Genomic DNA, 22120 nt, shown 5'->3' with positions numbered 1-22120 from the left:
AAGAAAGGATATACCTTCAAAGTACTTTGTGACTGCCTTCTACTCTCCCAGGTCAATGACTGAGTTGGGGAGGAGCAGAGGAGGCCTTAACAGCCTTGGCAGCTACATGAAGGGTGTTGAAGAAAGAAACCCAATTAACATGACTGGTGACTTATAGAAAGCAACATAATCCCAGTTTGTGTTAAAGCAAAAGTGACTGTAACAAGCGTTGAAGGTTGTACGTTTGCCGATAAAACGCGTAATGGCAAAGACAAATGCTGATTTGAAATCAAAGTATACAAAGTAACAGAGTAGTCCTGCGAGGCGGAATCACACATTCAAGAGTCTCTGTGAAATGTTTGAAGTTAAGTTATGATAAAACAAGAAACAAAGGCAAGGAAGTAACCGCGATCCTCTTCCAGAATTGATTGAGTGGAAATCAAACTATATGAACTTTGAATAGGCCAAGAGTGCAAAGTATATGAACATTTAAAGTGGCCAAGAGGGCAAAGAAAATAACTAATTCCAAGAAATTACAAGTACCAAGAAGCATTGGTGCTGAGGGGTGATAAAGATTGTTGATAAATTGTTTAAAGAGACGTGGTCATGCAGAGGGCTACATAAAATCCTTGCACTTTCGAAAGCCTATGACAGTTAAACGTTGGATAAAACAGAACGTGAGGAAGTGAACGCCACAAAGAGAAAATAGGTGTTGTCTGGCTGAGCGAGACACATGTGAGGAAGGAAATTATAAAAGTTTGTGAAAAGAAAGTTAGGCTAGAGTCCGACAGAGGGAAGCATGTGTTAAAATGTGGTAATGTAAAAGTCGGAGTAGAACTGTGCATTTGTGGCAAGGCAGAAAAAGCCTAAATAACTTATTGAACTGTCAACAGCTTGAAGCCCAAACTCAATTGTACAAGTAAGCCAAAGTGTGCAAGACTGATTGAACAGTGCCATTCACCTATCCTCCTAAGAAACTCTTGAGACCCCGTGCTTCTGAACTTGGGTAAGGGAGTTGCTATTGTGCCGCTAACCCCAATGTACTGATTGTTGAGTTGCACATGAAGTATGGGGTACGTATGCTTCTGATTAATATCTATGACCCTCCGGGCAATACATTCACTGATACCATTCAACAGAGTATCTATGAATGTATCCTTGACAAATGCTCGCCCGATGGGCTTACCAATATAGTTTTTGTTGGTGATCTGAATTCAAATATTATGTGTTATAACTTGGGAGATATGACGAAGGCAGAAAAATGGTCTACTTTCATTGAGGAGATGGAGTTAGTGGCACTGAATGGTAGCTGCTATGATCATAAAAACACTACTTCGACTTGGTCCAATGGTTGCCAGTTCTCTATGCTTGATTTTATATGTGTGAGTGATAAGCTCTTGATAGCATCACTGGCTTTCATATTATGGCAAATGAATTTAGCGATCATTCTTTATTACAATACACGGCTAGATGGGGGAATAGGACTGCTATAGTTGATCAAACTAAAGGGATTAATATCATTAGCCGTGGTAATAGGATCTGTTGGTCAGACACTAATCTTGCTAAAGCAAAACAATGGTGTCTTGATATCAATTTTGACCATCTTCTCTATCGCACAGCAGATGACATATGTACATGGCTATCTGAACATCTACTCCATATCATGCCCATTGGCGTTAAGCTTGGTCCCTTTAAGGATATTCCTGATAGAAGTAGAGCCTACGATAGGGTAATCAGATATATGAAAAGGGAGAAGTGTAGAAAGCTCCATGTGACATTAGTAATACTGATCCCATTCTCATCTGTAATGAGAAGAAAAAGATCAAAAACAAATATCGGAATGAGATAAGAATATACTTAACCTCTATGAATAATATCAATTGGCAATACATGGTTCACTTGCTTATGAATGGAAATACTAGGACATTCTGGGCTAGTTTCAGATCCCTGGGTAAAAATGGGACTTCTGATCAGTCTATTCCCATTAACAGCTATATATGGGTTAAGTCCCTTTCCAATAAATTTAAGGGAGATGCTGTTACTTTGGTCAGAAGACCTATTGATACTCTCTCTATAGTAAGGGAAGATATCCCTATGGTAATTAAGGGACTTAAAACATCTAGAGCACCTGGGCCCGATGGCCTCTGTAATGTTATTATTAAGGACAATCCGGAGGTCTGGGCCGATATTCTGGGGATCATTTTTCAGAAAGTTATTGATACTGGTGTTATGCCAATCTCTTGGAAACTGTCTCACATTATTCCTGTGTTTAAATCTGGCTCCCGTAGTTCACCTGAGAATTATAGACTTCTTGCTCTTACTGATGTATCTAGTAAGATTTTCTGTGCTATAGTTCTCCGTGAAATAATGAAGTGGATTGACAGATGGTGTTCTTGATGAGGCTCAAACTGGCTTCCGTAAAGGCTGTTCCACACGGGACAATATTTTCATAGTTAATACACTTATTGAACAAGCTACGGGCAAAAATAGGTTACCTATTTACATGCTTTTTGTTGATTTTTCCTCTGCTTTTGATTCTGTTGAGAGGGCAAGACTATGGTCTAAACTTGAATTGTTTGGTATGCCATCTCATCTTCTATATGTCTGTAAAATTATATATGATGATAGTAAGGCCAGGATTCGTATTGATAATGAAGGCTCTATGTCTGAACCAGTTGCTATTGCTAAAGGGGTTAGACAGGGCTGTACCTTAGCACCTACTCTTTATAATCTATTTAAGGCGGTCTTTGGCAGTATATTTAAAGCCAAGATTAATGCCTTCCCCAGAATAGGCTCTCATAAAATTGGCTGGATATGCTATGCTGATGATATCGTTATCTTTGATAACACCTATAGTGGCATTTGCAATAGCGCAACTGCTGTTTGTGACTATGCCGATGCTAATGGGCTCACTATCAATCTGGGCAAAACACAGTTTATGGCTGTGGGTCGAAATCACTGCAATAAGCAGGTGATTCCTTGCTCTTTGGGTGCGATCAGGAAAGTCCATTCCTATAAATATCTGGGATATGAGCTATGTGGGGATAGAGGGACCCTTAATAAGCTGGTTCAACAGAATAAAAGAGCTAAAGTTATGGCCACTCTTACTGCTGTCATGTCTTTCTCCAAAAAAACAGCTGGATATAGCCTGTTGGGAATCATCAATATTTATAAACAAAAACTTGTGGCTATGTTTCTATATGCATTAGAGACCTCATTTTCTGACTGCTCAGATTGGGCTGATACCACGGAAGGAATCATATGGCGCAGACTACTGGGTCTGAATAACTATACTCCCATTCAGGCAGTTATGGCTGCTGAAATTGAACATAATAGGGCCAAATTGTACATAAAAATTAAATTTGCACGGCCTGGCACTCTTCTTTATATTCTAAAGGAAGGCTTGGAGGAGGGTAATATGGAGGCCCTTATTAAATTTAAAAGTCTCAATCTGAAAATGTTTGATAAAATCTGCTGGAAACCCAGATGGGAACATGGTGAAAGTGCAGTGTTAAAATCCCTAAAAGATGTTATCGAAAAGTGGGATTGGGTATCCAGCCACGAGAAGGTCTCTAGTATGAGATCTTTGCTTACCTTCGCACTGATGCTTTTGAGGTTCAAAGAACCTCAAAGATACCTCCTTCTCATGCCATCACAGCTAAATCGTAGAATCTTCATGGACATTACTCAATCGCCTTGATGTCCTGGGGGTTCGCGGATTGTGGAGAGACCTTCCGAAGGATAAAAGGATTTGCAGACTGTGTGCTAAGAATGATATGGTTAAAACTATTAATGTCCTTACCTGCTGTTATTCGATGAGTTTGATCTATAACAAATATTTTGCAAATTGGATAGGGAATTTAATGATATTGAGAATGAAATCTTTTGGTTGCGCTGTCTCTCTGGCAGGAGTAATTATCTGACTATAGCCATCACTCAGATATGGAAAGTGGCCAAAGAACGCCTAGATAAATTTGATGATGTCAAACTGCTTATGAGTTTAGAAAACATCGATGGTTAGGCCTTTGTATCTGAACTTGCTGTGCAATATGTCTAGCCTTTTAGTATATATATGGTTGTATTTTCTTCTTCTATGTATCCTACAGTCAATTTTAAGTGTTGCTAAAAAATTAATATATATGTTTTATATTTTCTATATGTATATTTGTGAAAAGTTCTTTTGGAACTGTAACACAATAAAAAAAAATAATAATTGTGCCTTTGTCTGCTGTTGATACCATGCCTTCATTACAGTGCCTAAAGACAAGCTGGTGGCAGAAATTATACATTTAAAATGTGTTATTTCTAGTGTGTACATTTGCGTTTATCACGTATGGCTACTAAACGTGGATAGCGCTTTCTGCTTGTGCTTTGGCCATATTGTAGTTTGGACTTCTTCCTGCCTTGCCAGGTCAGGAAATCCCGTATAAGTTCATGCACTTGCACGGAAACTGCTGCTTTCATGGGCTAGTGTTGCCTGTGTGTGTGGCCAAGGAAGTGGTTGGAACTGTCCGGTCCCACTCTATATTTGTGGTGCATGAGTAAAATCAATGGTTGTCCCTGATTGGGCAATTACTGGATGATTGAATGTGCAGATCCTTACCATTGGTGGTCTTGGAATTGAAGAGGCATAGCATACCGTCCTACGTCTGGCTCAGTGAAGCCGTCTTGGACTGCCTTATCTGCAAAGGCCCTATGCGGTGCTTCAGCCCCATGACTGATGGTACCAACTAGTCTTGACCTGTTGTCAAGGAACCAGCCCTTCTGAGCCTTCCGAAGTGCCCTCGACCACCCAGTAGACTGTCCAGCTCTCCATGGGGCTACCTCGCCAGAACATTCACCGTTCCACGTTTGCACCCAAAAATTAGGTGATCGCCAGCTTGTGGTGTAACTCTCCTTCCTGTGGAATTGCAGCCTCACAGCCTCAAGGTTTCCTCTCCTGCGACTTCTGCAACGTTACTGGAAGGACGCCTGCCTTATGCTTGCATTGGCCGTCACTGGAACTTGCCTTCCCCCACCCCCCATCCTGTGAAGTGCCCTAAAGAGGACTATATCAGTGAATCCTACATTTTTCCATCGCAAAGGGTTGCACTCTGCTCCTGGACTCGACTGGAAGAATCCTTGCACCTGCAGCTCCTGGAACCAACAGCGGGAAATCAGACCTGCACTGACACCCAGTCAACCCATCAAGTGATATGGGAAAATCAGTGGTGGGGGTGGTAAGTAAACACAAAGCGTTTGTCTCCCACCCAACCCTGTCCATAGGATAACATTATAACTTTGAGAACAAGTCTCTTTGTATCCTCTGTGAAGGCATCATGAGTCGGACACAGACAACCGGTTCAAGTTTTCTTAACCAGGTTTTATTAAACTTAAAAGGCAGGATGAATGCATGCCTAACTTGCCCTATGCTAAGGTGGGATTTCTCGACCTACAGAAAACTAAGGTTAGTCTACATCAGGAAGTCCAAAGTAAAACATCTGTGTCCAAAACCTATACTTGCCTGAATGCATACATTTGTAGGGATGTCAGCATCAGCAAGGAATAGTGTGCAAAGTAAAGTTCAGAGCTTCTTCTAGCTATCTGGTTTGTAACCAGCTCCCCTTCCCCAAGTTCAAGATAGTTTATCAAATACAGGGGTTCCCTTCCCATTGTTCAAATCTTCCAGCTTTTAACCCTTTAAGTGCCATGGGTTTTCCCCCCCAGTGCCAAGGCCTTTTTTGATGATTTTGGTGATTTCGGTATGTCGCCATTGAATGGCTTGTAACCTTTCTGTTACATGAGATATCTCGGCTAAATGTGGCCCTTTTTTTCCCACATGTAGGCGGTCGTAATGCCACCAAATGAAATGTGCGGAAATTGTTTTTTTTTTCCACCAAATTTCGGACTTAGCCAGAGTTTCTGGGTCAATTTGCGCAAGTCAGACCTCTGCGGATTCCCATGGGTGTCCTCTTTTCGGAAATGCATGGGGTTCCCCGTTTTCCTTGGTGGCTTGGACACCCAAAGCCCATATCTTTGTTATGTTATTTTGCATTTATATAGCGCCTTATATACCATTGGTATGGTCTGAAGGCGCTGGTAGGTTGAACGCCCTTGGGAACCGAAGTTCGGGTCAGTAGAGAGAGTAGGGAGAGACAAAAGAGTGCGTTTGCGCACCAGGTATGTGTGCAGCTGGTGCAGAGTTAGAGTGGTAGCTGCTTCTTAGCGGTAGGTGTGGTGGTTGAGATATCAGGAGTATGTGTTCGCTCTGGCCGGCTTTATCCAGAACGAGTGTGGCTGCGTTAGGCCTGAGGAGAACGCATGGCTTGTGGTGTGAAACCAGCAATGTTTACAGAGTGATGTGGAGTGAGCGGGAGATGTAGATATGAGAGCAGTTATACCGAATGGTGTCATAGTATCTCTGTGTTCTAGTTGAGTGGTGGTGTAAGGGAGAGAGTAAGCGTGGGGTGTGGTATGATGTATGTTTTTCAAATGTTCCCTTCATTCCAAAGCATAATATCTATGTCACGCAGTTCCGTGCACATACATAATGTCCGTCCGTTGCACATACTCATCCGTTGCACATACTCATCCGTTCCACACACTCGTCTGCTCCATATACACTTGTCTGCTCCGCACCCTCGTCCAGTCCGCACCCTCGTCCAGTCCGCACCCTCGTCCAGTCCGCACCCTCGTCCAGTCTTCATACTCGTCCAGATTAGACATTCGTCAAGTACACAGCACTCATCCGGTCCACCCACTCATCGGCACAACATACTACTTGTTGGCTTGACAATACAACTCGTCTGTTCTGCGTGTCGATCCATTCCACACACTCATCTGGTCTATGTATTTGTCCGCTCCATGCATTCATCTGTTACGCACACTCATCCGCACCACACATTCAGCCGCTTGACATGCTCATCCGCTCCACATATTCATCCGCACCAAACACTCATTCGCTCCACATACACTTCTGCTCCATACCCTCATCCACACTACACATTCATCCGCTCTCGACACTCATCCGCTCTCGACACTCGCCCGCTCTCGACACTCGCCCGCTCTCGACACTCGCCCGCTCTCGACACTCGCCCGCTCTCGACACTCGCCCGCTCTCGACACTCGCCCGCTCTCGACACTCGCCCGCTCTCGACACTCGCCCGCTCTCGACACTCACCCGCTCTCGACACTCACCCGCTCTCGACACTCACCCGCTCTCGACACTCACCCGCTCTCGACACTCACCCGCTCTCGACACTCACCCGCTCTCGACACTCACCCGCTCTCGACACTCACCCGCTCTCGACACTCACCCGCTCTCGACACTCACCCGCTCTCGACACTCACCCGCTCTCGACACTCACCCGCTCTCGACACTCACCCGCTCTCGACACTCACCCGCTCTCGACACTCACCCGCTCTCGACACTCACCCGCTCTCGACACTCATCGGATCTCAGTGCACATTCCATCTTCACGCTCATCCGCACTCTACGCTTATCCGCTCTCAACATTCGTCCGTTTTCCACGCTTATCCGCTCTTCATGCCTTCTTGCTCTTTCCAGCTGAGTTCTATGCGCTCTTGCGTTTTGTTCGCTTCTCTGCATTTGCGTGCTCGTTAATTCTACACATACTCATCGAATCAATACGCTCTACCGCTATACGCACCCAACCATTCTTCCTACTCATTGGCATTATTATGTTCATGTAATTCATCTGGTCACCATACTTATTTGATCTTTCTAGTCGTCTGTTCTTCCACTCATGCTCGCTTCCACATAGTTTATTCGTTTGTTCTATACGCTTCATCTATTCTAACTATTTCGTTTGTCATTCACTGTGTTCCTTCCTCATTCATTATGTCCCTTTCATCGGTTCAGATCTCCTAATTTTCTCAATGATTTATTCCTATTATCCGTTTTACTGTTTTGATCTACTTTACTCGCTTAGGTATGTTTGCCTTTCTGGTATTTAGCTGTCATTTCTCGCTTCAGGTAGTTTGATGGATCGGTATTATTGTGATGATGCTGGTTTGGTTTTATGGGAAGAGCCAGGTTTTCAGTTGTTTGCGGAAGGACGTTAAGTCCTCAGTTAGGCGTATGTGGGGTGGGAGCGAGTTCCACAGGGTTGGAGCCAGAGCTGAGAATGATGATCCGCCTAGCCTGACTGAGTTTGTCTTGGGAATTACTAGGAGGCTGGCTGAGCTTGATTTTAGGGTGCGAGTGGGATGATGAGATATTAGTTTGTCTTGAAGATATTGAGGTCCAGTTTTATGCAGTGCTCGATGGGAGAGGCATAAGGTTTTGAAAGCCACCCTACGGGCTATTGGGAGCCAGTGCACTGTTTTAAGGGCTGGGGATACGTGGTCTCTTGGACCGAGCCCAAGTATCATTTTGGCCGCCGTGTTTTGTGCTCTTTGGAGTTTATTCAGTTGGTAGGCATGGATTCCGAGGTATAGGGGGTTTCCGTAGTCGAGTCTGGATATGACGATTGATTGGACAGCGGAGACTCTGTTGGGAAATGAGAGGTATGGAAAGATGCGTCTAAGGGTTTTAAAGTGGTAGTGGCAGGACTTTGAGACATTGTTGACTTGGCGCGAGAGTGTTAGGTCGGAGTCCAGGGTGCATCCAAGATTTTTCACTGTGTTGGAGGGTGTCGGTGAGTTGCCCATGGAGGGTGGCCAGGGTAGTGGGTGCGGAAGAAGATCGGGGTTGCCGCAAACCATGATTTCTGTTTTGGAGGGGTTTAACAAGAGGTGACTTTGGGTCATCCAGCGTTCTATGTTAAGGAGGCAGGATGCAAGGTCGGGTGGGGAGTTGGGTTTTGAGTTCAGGAATTTTAGAATTAGTTGCGTGTCATCGGCGTAGTTGTAACATAGGATGTTGTGTGAACAAATTATTGGTGGGAGGGTGATCAGGTAGAGATTGAATAGGAGGGTGGATAGACATGCTCCTTGAGGGACTCCCGTGTCGACTGGTCGAGCTTGGGAGGTAAAGCTTGAGTGTCGTTATTTGGTGCCTGTCTTTGAGGAATGAAGCTATCCATTTAAGAGTGGTTCCACGAATTCCTAGGGAGTGGAGGCGGTCTAGGAGGATGCCCGTCGGAAAAAATCATTTAATTCAGCTGTTGAAAAAGACTTGGGGTTAGGGGTTTTTTAGGCTTTCCCCTTGGAGCCCACGTAGGTGCACCCGCACATGTGAGGTACCGTTTTCATCCGGACACGTGTGGGAACGCGGGAAGGTAGGCCATGTGGTGTTGGCGCTGTGTTTCGGTGGGTGAGCCAAATGAAATGTGTGGAAATTTGTGGGGTTTTTTCGCCACATTTCAGGGTTTCCCGAATACCTCGCCAAAGGGAAAAGCTGTAATGCAGCCCAGCCGCAACTCCAGGACGGTTGGAGGTGATGTCCCCGGCCTTGGACATCCAGGCACCATGTGGGTGTACCGTCCCCTAAGCACAGCGGCAGCTCCAGGGATCCCTGGCAGGATCACCATTCCTCCCCTGAGGTGACACCTTTAACGTAGCACAGCCAGAGCTGCAGCCTGGGCTTGCAGATGGACAACCCACATGGGAGGCATCCGTTCCCAGGGAAACACCAATGTTCTACTGGCATGAGGGGCAATTTGTGGCCTACACCTGCAATTGTGTCCCAGCCCACCAAAATATCTGCCCAGGCGTCCCATTCCCACCCAACACCACCAACAATCCAGCCCCAGTCTCACCCACCGCACTGACAGTGGGCCCTAACCATAGAATAATAAAAAAAGAGTACTCGCACAACGTTGCAGCTGCTTGCGTAGAAAAAGCTTTAAAGAAAAAAAAGTGTTACCCTCGGTCACACCAGCAAACACAAATCAATACTTTACAAGAATGCCCCCCTTTGCAAGCCATCCCTGGTGGTTACTGAACCCTCCCCCCACAGTGAAAACCCATTTGCCCCTTCCTACGGGCAGATATCTTCCCCCAGGGAGGGCCGCATGAGGTGCCCCCCCCACACTCCATTTGGGCTTGGGGAGAAGCCTACCCCAAAACATCGAGCAGGCCCCCAATGGATGGTGAAGTAGCGTTTGGGCACCCTAGGGCCAGATTGTCACACCAATGTGCCCCTCTGTGCCAAGGAAACTTTGGTAACCAAAGAAAAAAATTGAAAATGGCAGGCTGCACTTTAGGGAGGGTGGGCTGAGGGGGCACCCTTCACCACCGCTGCATTTTGTAATGTGAAGGGGGTGCACCTCTCCCCTCACACCTCCATGAGGGCAGATGCCCCTTCCTAGGAGCAGATATCTGCCCCAGGGAGGGCTACAAGGGGTGCCCCCATTTCCCCTTGGGGTGAGGGGGAGAGGGCCACCCCCTTTTCCGTAAATTAAATCCCTGGTGGCTAGGCCCCCACTCCCACCCAAATCTCCCTTTTTGTTTTTTTTTCTTTTCATTTTACCCCCTTCAGCCATCTTCCCCCAGGGTGGCCCTAACTTGCAGGCCCCATCCTTTGGGGGACTGCACCCTTATTCCTGGTGGCCCTCCCCCACCTCCTCCTCCAATTGGATGGGGGGCCACCTCATGCAATCCTGCCTGGGGGCAGAAATCTGCCCCCAGGGAGGGCTACAAGTGGTGGCCCCCCTGGCCACTTGGTGTGGGAGGGCCACCATCCCTGTTGCATTTTTTTTTTCATTTTTATTTTTCTTCAATTTGTCCCCCTCCCTGGGGGCAGATGATCAGCCATCTGCCCCCAGGGTTCTGCACATATGTGCCCCCATGCTTTAGACAGATCCCTGGTGTCTAGTGGGCATTGGTGGGCGCAGATCGAGCCCTCTGTGCCCTATCCGCACCCAGCAATGCTTTCACAAAAGGTGTCGTTGGAAAGGGGATAATTCCCCTTTCCAACAACACCTCCTTCGATCTCTGGCTTGAAATACAGCCGGAGATCGAGGGGGAGAAAGGTGCAGACTCGCCTTTCATTTTCTCCCGAAATGGCTGCTGCAGTGAAAATTACTTTCACGCCGGCATGCATTATGCATGCTGACCTGAAATTGAAGGTAATCCAGCCCTCTGGTAGTGAGTGGGATCCTTTGCAGGGATCGCTCAAAACAACGTGCCAAAAAGGACGAGCTATCTTATCCTTGGCACTACCGAGGTAATGTCAAGGACGAGATATATCGTCCTTGGCACTTAAGGGGTTAAACAGAAACAACAAAGGGGGGTTTCTTTCGCCAAGAGTTAACACATTGGGGAGGGGGCTTGTTTCCCAAGAGTTCAAATCTTCCTGCTTTCAAAACAACACTTGACTTGAATATCACAACAACGTCTTTGCACAGCACAAGCTTCTTTATAGATGTTTTCAGTGGCTTTTCCATTCAGGTGCACCCGATCCAGGCGCAGTTGGACCACACAGTCCACCCATTACAGGTCATGCAACCTGTACCCTTCCTTGACTGCTTTTTCTTTGACACCAGTCCACTGCTTCTACTGAGGTTTGCCTCAGTCACATGTTTCACACTCTCCTGACACTGTATTGTGGCTTGGTACACCACCTTATATTTCCTTGGTTCTTGCCAATGCTTGTTTCCTTATACAGCTTTGCCTCAGTTGCCTGTGTCGCTCCTTCCTGACACTGTTTGGTGGCCGGTTTGACCACCTTGCGCTTGCTCCAACTTCTTGTGTTTCTTTAACTTTTGCCAAGGTTTGTTTATAATATACAGTTCTTTGCACTCTTTGCTGTGACCAATGTTGCATTTCTCATATCCTGCATTCAACTCTTTGTTCTCCTTTGTCTTTGCTAGCACTGTTTTCAGTAAATGCAGTACATTATCCCAATACAGTTCAAAAACGTTCCTTTCTGCAAAATGCACAATCTTTCTTTCACTCCTTTGAATATGCCAGTGTTTCCAACTTACTTTCAATTCGTTAAGTATTCAAAATGCTTTGCTTTGTATTTGTTCAATATTCAAAATACTTTCCATCTGCTTTACCTTGCTTTCTTTTCGTTGGGTATTCAAAATATACTTTGCTTTCAATTTGTTCCAAAAAATGTGCTTCAACTTGCTTTTATTTTGTTTCATATTAAAAATGCCTTGCTTTCCTTTCATTCAGCATTGCCGCCTGCCAGCCTGGTGTTCCCCTCTCTGATTTCACTCACCGGTGGGTCTTGGGGCTCGTCGCAAGTTATTCCACCACCACAGGTTCCTGCTTCTCCGTGTGGTCGCTCGCGTCTTCTCCCGGCGGTCTTCTTGTGGCTTGCACACACCCAGCAATGCTTCCATGGCGAAGCATTAGACAAAGGACTGCTTCCCTTGGCGCGGCTGGCCTTCTTCTCACAGCTTGCCACCGGCAAGCCTGCTTCTTCTGCCACTCCCTCCTGCTGCATACACTCTGCACTGTTTAACGTGCCTCCAACGCTCCTCCTTCCATGCCACCCCACCGGAGGGGTCTCGGTGCACACAGCTGACTGTGCTTACGCAGCTGACTGTTTGTGACAGGCTTTCAGCTTTCAAAGCTCCCGCCTCCATTTCTATTAAAAAAAATGATACCCTTCACCAGCAAAGCAGTATCCTGCCTTGCTCTTGTCATCCTCCTCGTCCCAGTACCATATTGATGCCATTTGGGGCATAATTAAGTGACATCAGCCCTGTCATTATTACAACAGCCTATGAATCCTTGAGGGATGGAGGGTATGTGTTGAAAGGGAAACTGAGGATACCATGTCTCACCAAAAGATGTCCTTTACCCAAGTCTCCTCCACCCAGGTGATCGTCCCTCGCATATCCAGCCCCCCGGGTCGGGATCCAAAAGTGGTGGCTTTTCCCTGACCACCTGAGAAAAGGGTACAGGGGAAAAGAAGTGAGGACGCACCGACGTTCCTCACACCTCCCATTCCATTCCACTGGTTTTTGGTCATCAAACCTGGCTAGTACCATCTGAAGGATGAGAACACTTTTTACCTCTGATCCCATTCACCACCTACCAGTCTCCTTCCCTCCCAGGTATACTCCCACAGGCAGCTTCACGACCAACTGATCAACTCCTCGCTGTCTTTTACTCCCTGTTATGCTCTTTTCCCGCCCCACTCCCCTTCCCCTTCAAAACTCTCTGCCTTTTCTTAATGGCCATCTCCTCTCTCAGCCTCCCCCCACCCCCTCCTCCCAAACAAACCCACTCAAACCTGCTCCCTAACGCCTAATTCCAGCGCTGCAACCTCATCTACCCTCAAATCACTAACACTTCCAATGCCTTTGACGTCGCCCTCTGGAACACCAGAACGATTTGTAACAAAACCACAGCTGTTCTTGACCTTTTCTTACGCCTCAACCTCCAATTTCGCTGTATCACAAAAACCTGGATCCCGTCCCACAACACCTACGTTCCTGCTTCCCTCACCTCTTCCTCTTTTTTACATGTCCCTCGCTCCTCAGTCCGCGGAGGTGGCTTAGGCCTTCTCTTTAGTCCACACTTTACCTCCTCTCCCTCTGCTTCTTCTCTACCTACTCTCCCTTCCTTTGAATTCATGTGCAAAATCTGTAATTCTCCTCATGCTATTTCATTCCCCATCATCTACCCGCCCCCCTGGCCCTGTCGGCCAGGGGGGCGGCGCCAGGGTGGCCTCATCTCTCCTCCATGCGCCGCCTCCTCAGGCGCCTTCAAAGTCTCTGGCTCAAACACCCCACCCCCTCCTACCAATCTGCATACTCCTATCATACCCTCTGACTCCTTCCTCAACTATGCTAAACACACTAAACACACCTACTTCTCTGACCTTCTCCAGTCTGTTATCGCACCCTCGCCACATCTTTCAAACCTTATCCCAACTTCTCTCTCCAGCTACCCCTGATCCTTCCATCGCCTCTCCTCTTTCTACTTCTGATCTTGCCTACTTCTTTTCTAGCAAAGTCCTCAATCTCCGCCAAACTATCCTCTCCTCCCCTTCTTACTCTCCACCTCTTCCTCCAGCGTCTTCCATGTCCTCATTTACTCCTGCCACTCAATCTGAAGTTTACCCCCCTTCTATCCAAAACTCATCCTGCTTCTACTCCCACTGAACTCATTCCTACCGCCATCCCTAAAATCTACCCCCTACTCATACCCTATCTCACCTCTTTTTTTAACATCTGTCTATCGACTTCCACCTTTCCTACTCCTTTTAAACATGCAACTATTATCCCTATTCTCAAAAAACCTTCTGCTAATCCCCACCTTGCATCCAATTATCGGCCCATCGCTCTCCTACCCTTCCTCTCTAAACTTCTCGAACGTTTTGTCTACTCTACATTTTATATCTGGTCTCTTTTCAATTTTCTTTCCTACTTTGTCTCCTTATTTATGTTGTGTTATGCATTATGAGATGCCTTTTTCTTCTTTTTCTTCTTTTTCTTCTTTTGGACTCAATCTTGTGACCAGGTTTGTAATTTTATGAAGCTTATTTCTAATTGTATTGCAAACTTTATTGGTGAAAATAAAAATGATAAAACCTACATTTTATATTCTGTATATAACTGTGGGCCAATTACCAATTATATCCCACAGCTGAGAGGTGTAAAGCAGGGTTGTGTAACTGCCCCTACACTGTACAATTTATTTGTATCTAATTCCATGGAGTATCTCCAGGGAATTAGTAATTGCCCGCCGGAAATTGGTTCAAGACATTGTACGATCTTGGCACATGCAGATGACCTTGTGATTTTCGATCACACATTTTGTGGAATTCTTAGATTGGCTGAGCGGCTTTGGCGTTAGGCAGAGGTCAATGAAATAGTAATCAACCACAGTAAAACAGAACTTATCCTGTATACGGCGGGCAAGGTGGCGCGGCCCCGTTTGCTTGTGGGATATAATTGAAATAAAGTGCATGCACTCCTAGAAATACCTGGGTGTGGATTTCGACAGTAAGGGTAACTATACCACTTGTATATAGGTCCACAAAATAAAGGCGGCACAAATCACTGAACTGATTTATAAATTTACTCAAGATCAGAGTGGATTTTCCATCTGGGCTGCAAGTGAATTGTACATACAATGCCTTGTACCAATGGTAACCTATGGTCTTGAACCATTAATTAATATGAATTTGGGCCGGCTGCAGCTAATAGAGGGCAAGTTTTGGAGAAGAATTCTCGGTCTCCCACAATGTATTCCTATGGCTATTCGTAGGTTGAAGCTTGGAATTATCTCTCTTAAAGCAACTGTCCTGTGGAAGAGAGCGGAACTTTATATTAGAATCAAAAAACCCCACGAATCCTCCGCTAATGGCTGTTGAGGAAGATCTTCGTGCAGATAGACGACATTGCTTAGAAACACAAATGAAAACATTATTCGAGGCAATAAATTGATCCCCGGTATGGGGCCAGACAATGAATACTTGTTTCAACTTCTGCATAAGCGTCTAAACTTGTTGCACTGGCAGAATAATTATGTGCATTTAGAAAATGTGAAAAGTTATACATTTATTGCACATAGCACATGTTCTGTTCACTTACAAAAAGGCTCAGCCATATTTAAATCTCTTTCCCTCTGAGTCGTTAAGGCGCTTTGTCCTGTTATTACGCATTAACCATTTGCGAACATTGGAAACTATAGGCCCAGAATTGGGCCCATTGAAAACCGAAAGGTATTGCGCAATATGTGAATCGCGTACGGAGCTAGAAACTGCCCGACATGTACTCACACAATGCCCATCGATGAGCAAAAGTTGTGCTAAAAACCTTAGGAAGTTTGTTGAATCCGAATATATAGGACAAGTGGAATTTTGGGATCAGTGCATCAATACATTCAACCCCAAGTTGCACTTAGCCTTGTTCCATGTTTGGTGTGAAGCAACAATTAGTATGAACCACTGCTCTAGGGCGGGCCCGTTGAACCGGTAGTCTCATTGGAAGTAAAACTGGAGTGCTAGGTTTTGATGTTTAGAACTAAACTAGGTGATTCATTTGTATACATATTTATTTATTTGCCTGTTTGGTTCATTACTTCTTACCCCTATTTTATCTCTCTTTTTCTTTTTCTGTTTGTTTATTTTTCCTTTCTGTTGGAATTTTCGGTAAATTAATGAGATGAAAAGAAGTTTAGGTTTATGCAATATTTACCTACATGCATTAATAAATCTTTTCTTCACTTTCTCTTGTTTCTTATATCAAATTGTTTGATTGTTTTATGTGTAAAGTTTTATTTATGTATAAAACTATCACATTATTAAATAAATTCAAAAGACCTCAAATTTCTCCCTTCATCTCTAACAACTCCCTCCTCCCCTCTACCCAATCCGGCTTCCGCCCTCTACACTCCACTGAAACTGCCCTCATCTCTCTTCTTAACTCTCTCCTTTCTGCACGCTACTCTAAGCACTCCTCTATTCTTATTCTCCTCGATCTCTCCGCTGCTTTTGATACTGTTGACCATCCACTTCTCAACTCCCTCTCCTCATTTGGCCTCAAAGACTGTCCTTAACTGGTTCTCCTCTTATCTTTCTAACCGCACCTGTGCTGTCTTCTGGGGTGGCTCCACCTCTCCCACCTATCCTCTCAACCATGGCGTCCCCCAAGGTTCTGTCCTTGGCTCCTTTCTTTTCTCACTTTACACTTCCTTTTTCGCTCCTATGATCTCCTCATTTGGTATCTCACACCATTTCTACGCTGATGATACCAGCTTTTCCTCTCCTTCTCCTACTCTCCCGACATCCATGATAAGCTCTCTTCTTGCCTCTCTATTAAATCCTGGATGCCCTCTCACTTTACTCTTAATGCTGAAAAAACGGAAGTCCTTTTCTTCCCTGTCAATGCTCTTCCTCCTCCCTCCCCCTTTCATTCTCTTCCCCCCATCCCAACTATCCTTCTTTCCCCATGCCCGTAACCTTGGTCTTCACATTGACCCCCACCTCTCCCTATCTCACCACATTTCTCTTACTGCCAGATCTTGCCGCTTTCACCTTTACAACATTCGTAAAATTCGACCCTTCCTAACCTTTCATGCTACTAAACTCTTAATTACCTCCCTCATCTTCTCCAGACTTTTCTACTGCTCCTCCCTTTTCTTTGGACTCCCTTTCTCTCACCTCTCCCCACTCAAATCTGTCAACCACTCTGCCATCCGCTCCCTCTGCCTTCTCTCACTTCTCTAGGCTGGCTCTCATTTCACTCCCAGCTCAAATTAAAGTTCCTCTGTCTTGTCTTCAAATCCCTCTATGGTCTTGCGCCCCCCCCCCCCCCGTTAGGGAGAATTCTCTGTTAAGGCTAATTTCCCAAACCTAGTGAGTCCCCCAGCAGCTTTGCTGGATTTTTGAGGTTTATTTTTTTCTCCTGCTAAGAGTGAGACTCTTTTTCTCCCACTATTAGGCATGATTTGAGAATGTCCTTTGACTGTGAATGTGTTTTATGGGCTATAGGGTCTTTTACTCCATAGGGCTTCATGTGTTTTTGGTATGTTACACAGCACCCTCAGTGCAGTAACACAGTGGTGTCATAGTGACCCCCAAACATAGACTCCATACCCTGGGACTGACTACTGTCTCCCAGGGCATGTAAAGTCAACATTGACTTTACTAGTCTCAAATTGTGAACAGAACCAGTACAAACCATCATATTGTGGAAGTACTGGTAGGGGTAATTCAATTGCCCCTGGGTCTATTTTCCAAGGGGGCACTGTCCAGTCCCCCCTTGTCGAGTTTCTGGCTGCTGGCAGTGGATACCACGCGAAATATTCCACCAGAATATTTCTTATGGTATTTTCCCATTGATTTTAAACGCACCACTTTTTGGTGCAATGTTAAAGATACTGCCGGGTTATTTATTTAATATTAATTCCCTGGTTGGGTCTTTTTGCCAGGGCTCGGTTTTAAAATGGCGTTTGTGTTCGCCTCTGAAACTCTAACCCAAGTTGAGCCCTTTGTTCCACTTTTTGGCGGGCTTCTGCACACAAGCCCTCCAAATGGTGCCACTCTGTCTGGGGTCTACAGGATGTGTGGGATTAGGCACCCCGGACTGAGTTGCCTTGGCAACTCAAGTCGCACTCTTGTGTGATTGGCCCGGTGGTGAGCCGCCTGGCTCACCACTTAGCATGTTTGAGTGACAGCCAGGACTGATCAATGGGGGTTTTCTGCATAAAAGCAGGGCTTTGGGGACTGGAACTTCAGAAGTCGCCACAGGACCTAAAGAATCCGAAGAGGGGAGAAGCTGAGCCATCTACGTCGACACCACCGGTGGAGCCCTGCTGTACGAACTCGCCACTTCCCCGACGACAGAGGAGATCTTCTTCTAGGAGAGTCTTCTTCCCTTTGAGCTGGTGGGACCAACCAGATCCCTTTTTCGCCTTCCTGGACGTTTCGAATCGCCCGTGCCAAGCACCCCGGCGGCCGGATAGCCACGCTTCGCCACTGACCGCGAATAAAAGGGTTGTACCTTTTAATCGGGAACTCCGCGGCTGGTCTCATCCATGGTAGTGCACCGACCTCCAGCTTTCTTCCTCATCGAGATCATCTCTTCCTCTGGTCGAAGCCACGACTTGCACCCGCTGCCAGGAATAACTGCCACCGCTGGAGCTTTCTCACCATTTCAGGTACTGTGTCCCGTCTGGTCTCCCTTGCAACGGATTGTCCAAGGTGTCCCGTAAATCCTTGACTTTCCAACTGGGTTGACCTCAGACCTGCTAACTTTGCCTTTCTGAACTGATCCAACCTCTTTTGACATTTTCTGCAAAGACTTTGAGTGCATTTCCACTGTGTGATCTTGGGCACATTCCGCCTTGCTCTCTCCAAGAGTGGGCCTGGCCTATGAACTTTGGCTCTACAGTAGACTCTGCCTTTCTTGACTTGCTGTGGTTTCTTAAAAGTGTTGGTACTGTGTTATTTCCATACCCTGCCTTTTCTCTCCCTTTTTAACGAATTATTGGAGTGCCATCTAAGGTTACGCGCTCACCTCTGTTTTGCTAATAAGTGGTGTCTTAACCTAGACTTGTCGAAAATTAACTAGGGAGGTGTATTTACTTATAGTGACTGTTTGAACTTGCTTGATATATTAGTGCCAGTGTATTTTCATAAGTGTGTTTTTAAATAAATAATTATATACTTTTAATACTAAAGCTCTGGTCAGTGTTTGCTTGTTCTACTGTATTTTTAGCTCTATTTTGCATACTATATATACTGCCTAACTCTTCTTGAAAGAAGTCTGACTGCTCAGCCACAGCTACCAGGTAAATCTGGGTGGTGCAGACTGCTACCAATTGGGTTTACTGCTTACTCCTGTGATCTTAAACTTTTTGCAGTGGTCCCTAGCGGAAATGCACAGGTTTCTGCCTAACACCCCCTACCTATCCTCCCTTCTCACTTTCTTTACCCCTTCTCGCCCTCTCCGCTCTGCTGATCATTTCCTACGCTCCTCCTCCACCACCCTGCGCCCCTTCAAGCTTCCGCTCTTTCCAACTACTCGCTCCTTTCCACTGGAACCGCTTCCCCCTCCCCATCTGCTCTTCTCCCTCCTACCCTTCCTTCCGCTCTTCTCTAAAATCTTAACTCTTCCTTTCCCCTCACTAACACCTTTTGCTTCCTCTCCTATTTCTACCACTACCTGATCCCTCACCTCTTACTCCCTCTTACTTCTGCACTTCCTCACCCTCCTTCTTTACTCCCTCCTACCCCCCGCTCTTTTCTAGTCTTATTTTTTCCATTCTTCTCTCTCACTCCTGCTTCTACCTCTACTCATACCTCCCATTCTCTCTCATACCTCGGTCCCTCTCTACTCTCACCTTACCTCAGCAATAATGTAAATTGTTCCTTGTACTGTTTTCTGGTTGTGATTCAATTGCCATTTAATGCTTCTTGTATATTTTCTTGTTCCTCTTGTGAAGCACTTTGGATTAAATCGCTATATAAATTCAATAAAATACAATTACCAGTGGAATAAAAGTGAGTAGTTGGATGCATAGGATAGGCAGTACTCTTTAGAATCCCTACAAAACAGCTTTCCTAATTCTTATAAAGTTCAACCCGAAGATGGTGTGTGGCCTTGTGTCCAAAGGTCGCCAGTTGCAAAACATTTACTTCAGGTAGGTTTATATAGAGATTTGTAGTGCCACTGGTAAGCTCAATCAAAGTTCAGCTAAGTACTCGGCTCAGAGACTGCTCGAGAAACCACAACTGCACACCTTTGGGTGTCAAGATTTTGGCACAGTCTTCCCTTGTCGTGGCAACAATGCACCCCTGTAAAATGCCCCCCTTCCAACGGACCAATTAATGTTAAAGATGTCTGCAGTCTTTGACGTGATGTGACCTTATCCTTTTGGGTATGTGCCAAATTGCTCCAGAAAGGTGACAGATTTCCCTTGATAATTGTGGGGCGAGCAAGGGGATATGATGGAGCTGGCCTCAAATTTACAGTAAGCCAAGGACCTCAAAACCTCCCTGGAGTTTGACATCCTTCTGGTGCCGACTCCAGGGGAGCCTCATGTATTTCTTTCTAATGGATTGCTTCCTCCCACTGATTTCTCATCTGTGATATTCTATCCCAGCCTAGCTGTCCTTCTGAACTTTACCACCACCAAATGCGGGTCTCTCAGAGTATGAAGTAGGACGCTTGGGCCTTGCCCTGAGGACAGTTGGTGCTTCCTGCGCCTTGGCCAATTTTTCTTTTGGGTGCTGGACTGAATATCTTCTTGTGGGTAATGAGAGAGGGCTTCAGCAACCTAGTGCAGGATGGCAGCATTTTAGATTTTGCATGACGTGGCCAACTGTGTAGCGTGTGCTGAGGCCACTAGAATGGCCATCAGAAGGCACTTGTGGATGTGGACCACTGGGTTATTGGGAGTTGGATGCCCAACCACTGTTAAATTCTGAGGCAAGTGGAAGCAGATTGCTATCTTTCGTCTGTTAGGTTTACTGTGGCAGGGGTTGGGTGCCGTCACGAAAGCAGCAGCTAATCCAACTCCCCTGCATGAGAAAAGGATGTGGGGCTCAGAGGGGAAATCGCCACCTCGCCAAAGCCCTCAGCAGCCCAGGAACAAAAGCCCCTGTGAAAAAGACTTGAAACATTTCATCACAGAGGGAATCGATAGCCCTGTTCAGCAAGGAATAACGTACCAAGCTTGAACCTTGCAGGTGGTGATGCATGGTTATTTCCTACCCTTTGTTCAACACTCACCAGAGCATCCTCCTTCCAGCACCTTTTGCTTCCTGACCAGCTCTTTTTTAGAGGAGTCAATTGTTAGGACAGTTTTTCTGAAGTCCAACTAAGGGCTTAGCAAAACCATTCAACTGAGACAATACAAGACTCCAGTCTTAGTATAAGGCTGAACCACCAGAGTTCATGGTAGCATAGACAGAGCAGCCAGGCTTATCTTAGGAGGCAGAGAGGGCTGTAGAATCAGTACAAAGGAATTATATTATACTTATGGTCCAAAGAAACACGGACACACTATGTATTGTAAAAATAAAGAGATTATTTTATGTACTAGCAGACAAAGAGTTTCTTGGGTAAGTAAGTACTATCATAAACCATATACACACATTATAAAAACACAACACTATGCTTTAAATACACAGATCAAAGCACAGACCACCTTTAAAACACCAAACAGTATGTCTAGGGGGGTAAGCCAATAGATTACTTTCTGATTACTTTCAGTAATAGAAGGGTATTAGACCCTGACAGTTATGCAGTGACGCTCAACAATGAAATCGCATAGTCAACCAACTTGTAAATATACCTTTTGAATGGATTCTGTCCTCCAACGTATTCCTCATCTTTAACATGTAGTGTCCACAGTTCGGGTGCTTTGGAAATATTCTGGAGAGGGCACCCTGCGTCGGTGGCGGCGTGTTGCTGTCCCTCGAAGGCCTCCATTCAGGGTGACGCCATCGGATGTTATAAGTAGCACGCACAGCGCCCGTAGCCTCAGTTACGTTTTTTCCGCAAACGTGTTTGCTTCGTGAAACTCAGCACGCCTCGTATGTTCTAGTATTTGCTGTGAAGATTTTCTTTGGTATGTCTTCGTTTTCCATTCCGATGACACCTCGGTCCGGATTCAAGAAATGCTGGGACTGCAGATACAAGAGGACCATCACGGTTCCACATCATGTCTGCCTGCGGTGCCTCGGCGGGGGCCATGACACGGATACGTGCTCCAAGTGACAGTCGATAACTGGAATGGCTTTGCGGGAACAAAGGGGGAAACTCAAGGTAGGCAATGTGTC

General features: G+C 45.8%; 1 protein-coding gene across 2 annotated transcripts in view; it reads left to right on the top strand.

Annotated features, from left to right (window-relative positions):
- USP4 (ubiquitin specific peptidase 4) overlaps positions 1-22120 on the top strand; it is a 2223295-nt gene that overhangs the window by 1391102 nt on the left and 810073 nt on the right. The window lies entirely within an intron of this gene.

This window comes from Ambystoma mexicanum, chromosome 2p (genome assembly GCF_040938575.1).
Source record: "Ambystoma mexicanum isolate Mex_15411 chromosome 2p, UKY_AmexF1_1, whole genome shotgun sequence".
Taxonomy (NCBI): domain Eukaryota; kingdom Metazoa; phylum Chordata; class Amphibia; order Caudata; family Ambystomatidae; genus Ambystoma; species Ambystoma mexicanum.
The sequence above is the reverse complement of the archived record's forward strand: the minus strand, read 5'-3'. Positions and strand labels throughout refer to the sequence as shown.